Source organism: Saccoglossus kowalevskii, chromosome 17 (genome assembly GCF_978046115.1).
Source record: "Saccoglossus kowalevskii chromosome 17, keSacKowa6.1, whole genome shotgun sequence".
NCBI classification, from domain to species: Eukaryota; Metazoa; Hemichordata; class Enteropneusta; family Harrimaniidae; genus Saccoglossus; species Saccoglossus kowalevskii.
The window spans coordinates 9,308,134-9,321,275 of record NC_140657.1 but is presented as its reverse complement, the minus strand read 5'-3'; the positions used below and the strand labels follow the sequence as shown (position 1 = coordinate 9,321,275).

Sequence of the window (13,142 nt, the reverse complement as noted above, 5' to 3'; positions counted from 1 at the left end):
ATATAGCCATTTCTGCATTCAGTATAACATGATATATAGCCCTTTCCCCATTCAGTACAACATGATATATAGCCCTTTCTCCATTCAGTACAACATGATATATAGCCATTTCTGCATTCAGTATAACATGATATATAGCCCTTTCCCTATTCAGTACAACATGATATATAGCCCTTTCTGCATTCAGTACAACATGATATATAGCCCTTTCCCCATTCAGTACAACATGATATATAACAATTTCTCCATTCAGTACAACATGATATATAGCCCTTTCCCTATTCAGTACAACATGATATATAGCCCTTTTCCCGTTCAGTACAACATGATATATAGCCCTTTCTCCATTCAGTATAACATGATATATAGCCATTTCTGCATTCAGTACAACATGATATATAGCCCTTTCTGCATTCAGTACAACATGATATATAGCCCTTTCCCCATTCAGTACAACATGATATATAGCCCTTTCTGCATTCAGTACAACATGATATATAGCCCTTTCCCCATTCAGTACAACATGATATATAGCAATTTCTCCATTCAGTACAACATGATATATAGCCCTTTTCCCATTCAGTATAACATGATATATAGCCCTTTCACCATTCAGTATAACATGATATATAGCCCTTTCACCATTCGGTATAACCCCCCTCTCGGTTCAATACAATATATTGTATAGCTTTTTCGCTGTTAAATACAATTTGATATATAGCCTCCCTCTGATTAATATAAAATAACCCTCCCTCTAATACAATTTGATGTATAGCCCTCTCTCAGTTCATTACAATATGATATATAGCCCTCTCACTGTTCAATACAACATGATGTATAGCCCTCCTCTTTAATACAACTTGATGTATAGTCCTCTCTTTGTTCACTACTAAAAAGGCTAAAATGGCTATTTAATGGCCAGAACATGATCCAATTAATTACATTTTTTTTATTTTCTTGGGGTAAATATAATCGTTGCTGTATTTAATTTGGCAACAAGCAATGTTCTTTTTCATTTTTTTTTTCGTTTGTGATGACAATAATTTAGTCAATCCCAGGGAGATTTGATCACTACAAATTTGCAATTTTGTGATATTTAATGATTGACAATTATTTACTTTTTGTGAAAGTAAAGCTGTTTATAGTACAATGAATATTATGAAGGCATGATTTGTTTTTCATATAAATTATTCATAAAATTTAAAATGGCAGTTGAATTAATCATGGCCAATCACGGCACGATTACCGGTATATTGTAGTAAATCGACCAATGAATGGAGGACATCTGAAAGACTCTTGGGTAATTGATGTCACCAAATGGCTCCTATAGCAAATGACAGCGCCATCTTTTTATTGCAATAAAGTTGGAGGGTCTTTCAGAATAAAAGTTTTATCAATTTTCATGAAAATCATAGATGCCTTTATAACATTCACTGTATATTTAATGATATTGATAACCACATTTTGTTGTGAAAGAAACTTGGATACACTTTTAATTCTACATTAGTATAAACTACAATGTATATCGGCTGATAATCGATAAAATTATGTTGTCAATGTTCTACATCGAGGTCTTTGTAACGACTAGAACGCACAACCATTGCCGGTCTCTGCACATATACACGCCTGTTGAGCAGCAGGGTCAGTTATCTTGAAGCAGTCTAGCAGACCACGCTCTTCCTGGCTTGCAGTATTTTCTCCATTCGCTTCTCTGGTGGCAATATTATCAACAGTACTGGATACAACCAGACCAATCAACAACAGGCTTACAACAAGTGTGAAAGTAACACGCATTATGATTGGTGTAGGTTTGTTTTACTGAAACTGACAGAGAAGAATATATCATTATTGATATTTCGCTTATCTTTAAAATGACACCCTTGTCATGGAATGTGAGTGAAGTGTCCATCATGTGCATGTAAACTGAGGGTCGGCAAGGGGTATTTCGTTAGCTGTAATCAATTTTATTTTCGTATTAATGTTATTTAAATAAATAAAAAACGTAAATTCGTAGACATGGGTAAGATGTAAAATGTAATGTAATTTATTTGTCTGTAATTTGTACAAAGATCTTATTTTTTGTAAGCGTATAAAGCATTTTCCACATTAAATGTCGTAATTCGTACACAATTCCCAATTTTGACTCTTAAACACAAATTATCAAAAATATTATACAAATATAAAGTGTAAAAATCTATTTTTATTGTAAATGGAACTTTCATTTTATTTCCTGTAAAAACGTAGAATGCCGTTGTTATGTCAGTATCCTATACCAGCCACCCGCTTCCCTCGCCCAACCCATTTCATCGTCTTCAAATTTGTGAATCACTATGAAATGTCAACCAAGTTCAATTTTGGTGTAATTAGCAAGTGCAGTTTGGTTTAAATAAAACATTTGTTATACCTAGAAATAAGTTGACAGAATGAAGACACTTCTACTGGTCATAATGAGAACCATTTGTTAGTAGTGTGCTGTCCAAGATCAATCAATTAGATAAATGTAATAAACAATACGCTATTATTGTACAGTTTAATGACTTTTATACTAAATTTTACCAAGCAAAAAAAATTGTACATCATTTGTTTGTATCCATCCATCCATTTTTTATTTAATATAGATTCTCAATGAGTAGGGTTGTAATAGTTACGCTATGTTTTTTTTTTCACGGGTTTTGTTGATAAATTGAAATCTGCTAAATTAACTCAATCTATGTTGTGCATACAAATACAATCTATTTATTTATCAGATTAAGACGTATAAGGCATATCGAAACAGAAGAAACTTCTTCCAAAAAAAATGTACATATATGTCAACAAGTGTCAAACAATTAGCGTAATATTAAACTAAACTTAGGTAGGTGATTTATCAGAAACAACTACCATTCACTTCTCTACTAAAAAAGTACACAATTGAAATGAGTAAGTTGGTGAGAGAGCGCCACCTGCGCACGCGCGGGAATCGAGTCCCAAGCGACAATAACAACATCAGCTAAAAACGCAAAGGGTCATGGGTAGACGCGTGTTTGTAAACAATGACACGCTTTGGCATTCTGACGCATGCGTAGGTGACGACTCCCCCGTTTTAATTTCAGCTTTTAGAAAAAATACCACTTGACATTGAAACACGAAAAATTTGATTTTGTTTAAAGAGTTTGCTTTCAAAAAATCGATTCAATATTTTTAGTTTTTTTGAGAATGTATACATATGTTAATAGGCATGTGTTCTAAAGTTAGGAAATATTAGTTGCATGTGGACAACTTTGAATATGTTTAAATAATTCTGTTATTCTGATATTGTATCTTAATAAACATATCTGGATGTTATTATACATCTATCATCGTAACGCCATCAGCTACTACAGCTTGCATACTTTCCGGTATCCTCGAAATAATCTCATATTATTTATCGTGGAATAAAACTGATGTTCAAACAGAGCATTATTCTTCGGCATCAAATATTTCAGATTGTAAACTAGTTGTTGACATATGGCAAGATATATTAATATGTCACCGGAATGTCTCACGTGTATAAAATAAATTTCTTTTTACTATGACCGCAAATAAGAATGAAACCACAATACTGCAGTATGATAGACTGTATTTCTAATGAAACCGTGTTCACACGTCTGTCAAAAGCCGGAATATAGCTGATATATTGCTCACAGTGTAGCCATTGCTTCCTGTGGCAACACTTTGTGTAATGTAGCTATTTGGTGGGCAAAACAGTGTCACATAGTGCAATAATCTCGTTCAATTCTTTCTTACGGTCACAGTAAATTGGAATTTAGGAATGTTGAAACACCAATGTTTGTTCTAATAATGTTTTAACGCTAACGATCTCAATTGTCACTTGTCGCACGTTCAATTCTAATTTGCTTCGTTTCAGTAGAATGTGAAAACAGAAATCAGAAAAACACCTGATATCACCCATTAGCACTATGCACAGAGGTCCATCTACCTTTCTCTGGTTCAATAAAATAATGGGCTTTGTTTTGTTCTGTATTTTTAGTAACGACCGTCGAAACATTTTGATATTTGTTGCTCCTATAGTGAAAACTATACAAGTAACTCACTGGCAGCTGAGCCTGCTGGGCCATTTCACAAACGTGTGCGTTTTATCAGAATATATATGGTTAAACAATCGTTATACAGTCCCTCAACGGACTGTGTACAGTATCACCTCGAATATAACTCCGCATATAGCGTAAAGACCTTTAAAAGCACTGGAAAAGAGCGCTTCGTGATTTGAAACATTAGTAGTCAACAATATGTGCTAATAGCCAGCTCGGAATATGACGAGAAAAAAAAAATATTCCTTGTGAAATTGCGCAAAAAAATTCAATATTATGACAAATACCGAAAGGAAACTGTAACTTACCAGCTGTAAATTGAACAGGCTCTAGGAATGCAATGTTGTGTGTTATTCAGTTGTCACAACCGGTTTTTATACTGGTTTTTAAACACCATCCATTGTGAAGCACTACTTTATCCGGTCATTATCTTGAGCATATTTATGCTATTAAAATGTTTATACTAATTGTAACATTATCTATTATACGTTTTACAAACGATTTAATTCAATTCATGTATAGAATTTACCATACGCACTGTAAATGTATCTTTACAACTTTACAAACTCTTTTTTTAGTTGTATTTGTCGTGGTGACAGCTGGGTAAAATAAACCGGTGACTGACTGCCCATTTAGACGAACCATGACATGATATAAAGGAAAATTGAAATTGCCAAGGGTGCTACAATTGCACTAATCAAAATCTGGACAGACAGGATCCAGAATATCACATTGAAGACAAAGCTGAGTTTACTGAACTCCCTAGTGTTCTCAATTGCATCATACGCATCTGAATGCTGGGTACTCAAAAACTCGGACAAAAAGAAAATACAGAGCTTTGAACTATAAGCAAATACTACGCATACGCTGGACAGAAAATATAACTAATGAAGAAGTACTGCAAAGAATAAATTGTGTAAACAGACTGTTCAACATCATGAATAAAAGGATCACTTGGTAAGAAGTGATAGTTTGGACAAGAGAATGTTGATGGGCATGGTAATGGGAAACAGAGGAAGGGGAAGACCGAAGATGAGACTGAGTGATAATATTAAAGGAAATATGTGGGCTCACAATGGTTGTGGCACAAGGAGCCCAGGAACTATGATCTGAACTATGAGGGGGGAGTCATAGGGACTGCGTACGGTTGATTATAGTTCCTGGGCTCCCTGTGGTTGAGGCTGAATGATTGGCACATGGTCGAGATCGGTGGAGACTACATGTATTTGAGGGCCACGGATGTTCAAGTATGAACAATCTGTTGTTGATGATGATGGCATGACATGACGCCACAGATGAAGAATTAAACTGGCTTGATTTTGTAGCAATATATTCATGGAAAGTGGCGTTTTATGATGCACTAATACGTAAAATATGAAATTCTGCCAGTTACTGAAAATACTACAGTGTTAGTGCATCAGTGTTGGTATGCTGACTACATTATTAATTAATAATAATAACCGTAAAAATGCGTAAAATGAGTTTGCCCTCAAATTATGTGTTAAACTTTACGATAGAAAGACAAAAACAATGAAAATAGACAACGTTTTTTGTAAAAACTTTGACTAATGTTATCAGAAACACTGTCCACATTATAAGAACGTTGCGAGCCCTGGTAAACAGTTTTCACCAACAATACATTTAATTTAAAAAAACAGATTCCAGCATCAGTTTTACGTTATGTTTTGCACATTTTGAATGATAATTTCGCAGTAATATGTGCCTTAATATTTAGTAATTTCCAAATGACCTATTATTCTAAATATATCACAGAATTGAATACGACCAGTATGTTGATGATGATGTACAACAAATCGCAGTATTTGTTTTAGAAAGGAGTTCAATGTTAATACGTTGTAATATGGAAAGAAGTACACGTTTAAAGTACTGAATAACCACTATAAATTGTCTATGTGTATGTATATAAGTACCATTCTGATATGTGTCTTGTCAAATAATAGCAGCAATTTTCTGTTCAAGGACAATCTATTTAGTTTCATCAGTTTTAACACTTGAACCTGTCAAACCAACCTCGCTGTATTCTGTGTTTTTTTTATGTTAACCAATAATTGGACTCTTGTATACATCACTATTACAGAAAATGCTGGGCACACTGTAATTGAACCATATATTACAAATATACTAAATACAGTTAAATTGCCACTGAAGGGGAGATTTTCTCCTTCCCTTGAATGTAAAGATTATTCTCCGAGGTGTAGGCCATGTTTGCATTAATAACTAACTTGCCATCGCGTGTTATGTGTTTGGTTCGGAGTCTCTATTTGCTTATTCATACAGAGATTTCAATCGAGACAGTACACTCGGTGTTTTGTATTTTCTTGGACGTTTTTGTCAAGAAATGTCTAAATTATTCACTCAACGTTAACAATTCGTCTCCCTCGTTACGTCAGTTTCCAAACGATCTGTTTCTGACTTCATTAACATTGAATATCGGTTAGAACTGCATACAGAGATTATAGGTTTCACGCCATAATTTGATTTTGTAATTTTCATCAACAAATAACAACCCTCGCAGGGGCTGAACAAAAGTTAAAAATGAGATGAATAAAAAAAGTACACAAGCTACAGTTAAACAAATATAACAATTAATGTGCATATATGTTGCATACATATTGGTATGAACTGTGCAAGTGGTATGTCATCGCTGCTCATGGGAAATTGAAATTTATTTTTAATTTAATACAATTGATCATTATTTTTTCAGCTTCTGAAACTTTGTTAAATCTCTGCGTCTGTTAGAAGATGGTAAGAAATGTTGTTCATCTTCAATGCCGTTGCCACCACAGTTTTCATAAATAACGACGGTTACTCAGCCAGGATCTGGTGTGAGACTCACGCAAATCATTAGTTTTTTTAACCAGTTAAAACTTTCTTTATTTTATTGTAAAGTTCTTAATTTATTTTCAGCATGCAGATTTGCTCTGTTGACATTATTATTTTTTTGCGTCCAATATTTATTGAAATGTTTGAAGCCGTAGTTATTATGTTTGCGTTTATCTGTAATAAAGGTGTCTGAATGAACCAAAGAGTGAACAAATCAAAAAGTATTCATCGTTAATATCTTACAAGTTGCAAAGAGTGCAAAATCTGTCAGTATGTTCCAAATCAAGTATGCAGCTGAGCCAGTCTCAATACTTCGAGAATGAATTGAACAGTGTAGACGGGATATCATTTTTCCTATGTGATTGTATAGTAATTAATGAAATGCATTTTTCTTTAAGATGTTTTGTAATTACGGTAAGTGTCTAGTCTATCGACGCAGCCCAGCAATCTTCCATAAAACACCTATTTGAGAACAATTCGACAAATGTTTCTATATTTCCTACTTACTGGTTGTTCCATGCATCGTGCAAATGTGTAATATTAATATACAATTGGTTTTTATTTCATTAACCCAGGCGTGCTTCAGTCGCTCACCTAAACAATCAATAAAGTATATTGTAACATTTCTGAGGAGAAGGACTGTTAGATAATACAATAATTTAACCAAATATTTAACACACAATTTCACATTTCTTTGATACTGTCATGAATTTGTTTTCGCGTACCTGTTGACCGACTTGGTTGGCTGTGTTACTAGCGAATGACTGTGTTATGTCCGTCATCGTTTAGACCCCAGTGGCGCCATGGACGGAATTGAAATCATTGACTGAAACTATTTCTGACAGTTTGGTATTTGTAGTTTATTAATATAGCGGATGATTAATCCATAAGATATGACGTATTCAGTACTTAGTGTGATTGGCTGCATGATTGAAGGTTACGCCCTAGAGTCTTTATACTGCTTTGTAATTGGTTAAGTTTTGGTACGTAATAAACGGTCTAAGTCTTTGGTCACAGAGAGAACTAACGTGCTGGACAGTCCCGGGCAGAGTCTCCGACGAGGCAGTTTGCCTTGAGGCGTTCTTGATGTGGCTAAAAACTAGCTATTGAAACGTATTTCGTTGTGTGTGTCTTATTTGACTGTAAAGTTTAAGTGACTTTTCCGATCCCGTACCTCAAGCAGACGTGACGTAGAGACACGACGATAATTCCCCCATGACAGTACACCTATACATTTCGATATGCTAATAACCGAATACGTTACAAATTTATATTTAGTATTGCGAAGTTTCCAATTATGTGTATTATGGAGCCATCGATATATTATTTGCGTTTATTTGTCACCAAATTTCGAAGAAATTAATGCACGATCGGGTCTTCACACACATCCCATTCCAGATCGTCAAGAATCCTGCCGCGTAGAATCGAATTTCAGATGTTGTCATTAACAAATAAAAATGTCCTGCCGGAAATATTTTTAATTCAGTCTCCGTGATTCAACCCGTTAAATTACCAAGCGTATCTGTTGTCATCTTTTGATGACGATGACAATAACAAATTTAAATATTTTCATTGTTATTTAATGTCTGAGCAAGTCACAAAACCAATATTAGTTCGAACCAAAACATGTCACCACAACACTGTGAGTGGCACAGCTTTTATTTCTTGTTACCATGTTATTAATAATTAGTTATATCCAAGAATTTATGTTTCATCTTTAGTATTGTACCTACCTACATTTTCTCTATAGGCCATCGCACTTATCTACGGTTTTTGCGCGAAACTGGTTAGCAAGAACCGGTCGTTCGCACCCGAAAATAATATAACAGCGTTGTTCTCTGCTATTGGTATTAAATATACAGCTCTTTCAACACCAGTGTCCACATTGCTACCTTGACAGATATAAAATCTGATAAGAGTTTCTAGTAGAATAAACTAATCATTGTGAATATCAATGTGTACTCAATAGTGACTTGGCTGAGAAGGGATTACACACAACATAAACTCGCACATAACCACCCAACACTGACACATTTTTCAAGTTAAGTTAAATTAATGGCTTTTACAAACATTCATTGTGTGTTTTAATCATAGGTTGATCAACAGTATGTTTACATGATAAGTTCAGTTACCTCAGACAAAATAATTCTCACTTGGTGCCACAGTGGTAACGCCTCTTTTTTTATACATGTTATCTACGTGGTTAGATACAATGAATGGATCAACATAAAAATGTGAACTGTCTTGGCTACAATGCGGATCTTATTGCTGAAGGAGCTGTAAATGTACGTGTTTCTGTTAATAACACATCTTAGGGACAACGGTGTCATGGAAGATCGCGGGCTAGTGTTGAACAGAGAGCGATATATGTAAACTGACATTCACGTGCTGGCTCAGACTCGCGCGAATTTTGCAGATGCCTATCAAGTATGTACCCGATGTTACAATCTGATTATCCAACACTCCATATGTTGACAGCTTGACTGAATTTCTTCAGCTTGCAACCTTATACTCAATCTCAATTTGTCAATGAACAATAGAATTAGCGACGTGAAGTCGCTATCATAAGAATTTACTGCAACGTTGAAAAAAAAATCATTTTAACATTACATGTTTCACATTGTAATTCAGAAGTATTTTTTTCAAAATAATAGATTGAAACACGTTACAGTGAATTTCTGAAATTATGGAAAAATAGATACAAAAATATGGGAGGAAATGCACGAAACTAAAATCCAGTTTTAATCTGGTTAGGGAACAGTTTACTGAGCGCAACAGCGCATACAGGACCTTAAACATAAAACCAATTACTTCTCTAAATGTATTCTGTACAGAAATTTATTTTCACTCAAGCAAGAATTAACAATATTCAATATATTTATTGTCTTAATGTAAGTATGTTCATTCATGTTGCTTTAGATAAACACTAAATGCATTTTTTTTATTGAAAACACCATTTCTGCATACAGGGACGCTAGTATTAATATATCCAGCCCAACAGGACAGTAGAAGTAGACAAATAAAGACAACATCAGCGTTAAAATGGTAATCCACAATCATATCTTTACCCCAAGACACCCCCGGGGTGTGTATATTTGTATACATTTAAAAACATCATTTTCTAAGTTTTCCCTTTCAACGAAACAAAGACCAAACAACGGAAAAATACAAATTAGTATTCCCTTCTCGAAGTCATAATAATAGTAATCAATTTATAAATTTGTAGTATAGATTTTTTGTGTTTCTGTAATTCCCAAGGCCCCGATGTCCGAAGTTTCCGGGGATTTCAATGTTTCTGTGATTTCCAGAAAGTCATACTTCATACTACATATGATATATCTGTGGTTATATTGGACAAACATCAATATAAACTCAAATTTAATCTCTTGAAACTCACAGATATACGAAGTCGGAAGCTTTGAAGTCAGAACAGGGGAACCAATAATTTGTAATTTGATTTATTACCCATGTTTATATATTCCCAGTTTATGTTTGACAAACCCTTGATGAAATGTGTATGATGATGGATGCCTTGCATATTCATTCAATAACATAAATGCAAAATCATAAGCTCGAAAATTTGTAGTGCTATTTATATTTGTCATAAATTGTGGCGAATATTTGAATATATTTCTTTTCCCATAGTCATTAAAGCTGTGGTTTTCACTGTGAAATGTGGTTTTGCTTCTCAAAAAAATCCAATGTTCAAATAGCGAGGGGAATGATTTATTAGCGATATATAATTATATTAGGACTTAATTTCACTCATACATACAAGCAGCTGAAAGGATTTGGTCTGCCTGCGAGGCTGTTACGGTAGTTGTTGTTGAAAATGGAGTTCTATATCCATATCCTGATCAGAGCAATTCCCCACCATATATGTCACGACACGTTGAGAATTGTGCAACTTACACTGAACGTAAACTTTACAATTATGATTGATCAAAGCAAAGAGCGGCGCCTTTGAAGTTGCCAGAATATTTTATTCTGAGCATGATTAGTGTACCTCCTTGTGTGCGTTATTGAAATATTTTGTAATTATCAACGCGTTTAACAGCATTTAATAACAGAGCATTTTGATCTATTCACAGTACGACTGAACGCCATGCATCATATTTTAAGGTTTCACAGTACATTGTAGGTACAATTGAACTAAACATATTGCAGCATATAATATCTGTATTTACCGGATAATTTAACACTTCAAGTTAAATACATACATGATAAACTTATCAATAACGGCATTGAAGTGGATGTCCTCGGAATTGTGGATGCTATATAAGACACCCGTAACACAGTATGGGTAACACAAGACATTTTCCGACCTGAAACTCACTACTCGCATTGCTCGCAGTACGCCACACAATCGGTAAGTTTTCATATTTTCTGTTTGCATAAAAATCTGCGTTGCTCATTTATTTGCCTGGAATTTATAATTATATTCCTCAACGATACAATATAAACGAGAACATGTAGTTTTTATTATTATTGTTGTTGTTTGATGCAGCATAATGATGTTTACACTGGGCTGGGATTTATCATAAATCGAAAACTTGGTTCTTGTAGCACAAGTATATTTATGGGAAACAATATAATTCTTTAATACGCAAACCCACTGGTTGTTTTGGTACGTGAAATAGCAGTCACTTGTACATGCGCACTAGTGGTTTTTAATTTTCATCTAACTATTAATTAATATTTGTAGTATATGATGAATCATAATCAGATATGGTCTACAGTATGGAACACCTAGAAACAATTTTCAAATAAATACATGTTTTCCTTCATGATGCATCTTTGAAGAAAAATGTGACGAATTCAAACGAAATGCAATAGATTCGAATCAAACACACAACCAGGTTGTATAAGAATTCAAAAAAAATCAATAAACGCAATTGGATATAATGTTAATATAATGGATATATTTAAACAGGCAAATCGATATTTTTGTTGATACGAAAAGCAATTTTTGATATTGTTGTCTGATACTGAATATTGAGAATTAAATTGGATTACGATTTATCGTAAACTCACAACTCACAGCATTATTTCGATGAAAAATTGAAAAGCCCTAATATACATTAAAGCAGGGAATCGTCACCTGCGCTTGCGTCAGATGGCCATAGCGTGTCATTGTTTACAAACAAGCGTCTACCCATGAGCTTTTGCGTTTTAGCGTGTGTTGTTATCATCGCCTGGAACTCAATTCCCGCGCGTGCGCAGGTGACGACCCCCCCCCCCCCGCTTTCACATTGATTACAATGCCCATACGTATTAGAGAATTCAGTCGAACACTCATGATAAATTATAAGTAAATGTATTCATCAACAGATAATATTAAACAACATTATTAAAAAGTATATACTGTCATCCACATTGCTTTTTAATATTGGACCAGTTATTTGTTACGTTACGGTGAAGGTGTGCCTGAGAAATAGGTAGAACACACGAGAAAAACAACATGGCATTTTGAATCAAGTCGAAATGTCTTGCACAAGTAACGTACCATGAATGAGGGCACGCAGACAGAAACCATAACATATGTCCCGTGTCGGTCTACGTTCAACGGACAGAAATAAATATAATCACCTACACACAAAATTTATATGAATGTGAAAGTAAAACTGTCTCCCTTGTTTACAGTCGAGAAACTGACCTATCATGATGCGTGTTACTATCACACTTGTTGTAAGCCTGCTGTTGATTGGCCTGGTTGCTTCGAGAACTGTTGAGAATATTGTCACCAGAGATTTGACTGAAAAAGCCGCAGTGAACCAGGAAGAGCGTGGCTTGGGCCAATGTTTCAAGATAACTGACCCCGCCGCCAAACAGGCGTGTATATGTGCAGAGACTGGCAATGGATGTGCGTATTAGCACTAAGAAACAAACCACATACTCGAAGATCTGAGATGAGCGTCTTATTCAGTTTTAAGTTTGGATACATTATAGTAGTTATTTAGAAAATAAAATTGATAATAAATAATGCAATATTACAATAAATTGTCTAAATGTATACAACACACACATAACCCTAATAACCAAACTATTCATAGACTATTCATATTAGAGAACCCTGTGTCTAAAACATATCGAACAACTCATTTGGTTGTTCAAATCGTTCATCATAAAGTAAGTCACTGTGCGATTACCTAAGAACACCACTTTTACAAAACCACCGTTTAACTGAAATCGTAAAATACATTGTTTGTTTACGTGAAATTCGAGCAT

The 13,142-nt window shown here is 34.5% G+C and overlaps 1 long non-coding RNA gene across 1 annotated transcript; it reads left to right on the top strand.

The window, feature by feature from the left end:
- The first annotated feature begins 11,219 nt into the window (after nt 1-11,219).
- On the top strand, nt 11,220-12,914 carry LOC102807474 (uncharacterized). The gene is made up of 2 exons (XR_438647.2): nt 11,220-11,283; nt 12,558-12,914. It is a non-coding gene; the product is annotated as an uncharacterized LOC102807474 (long non-coding RNA).
- Nucleotides 12,915-13,142: the final 228 nt, after the last annotated feature.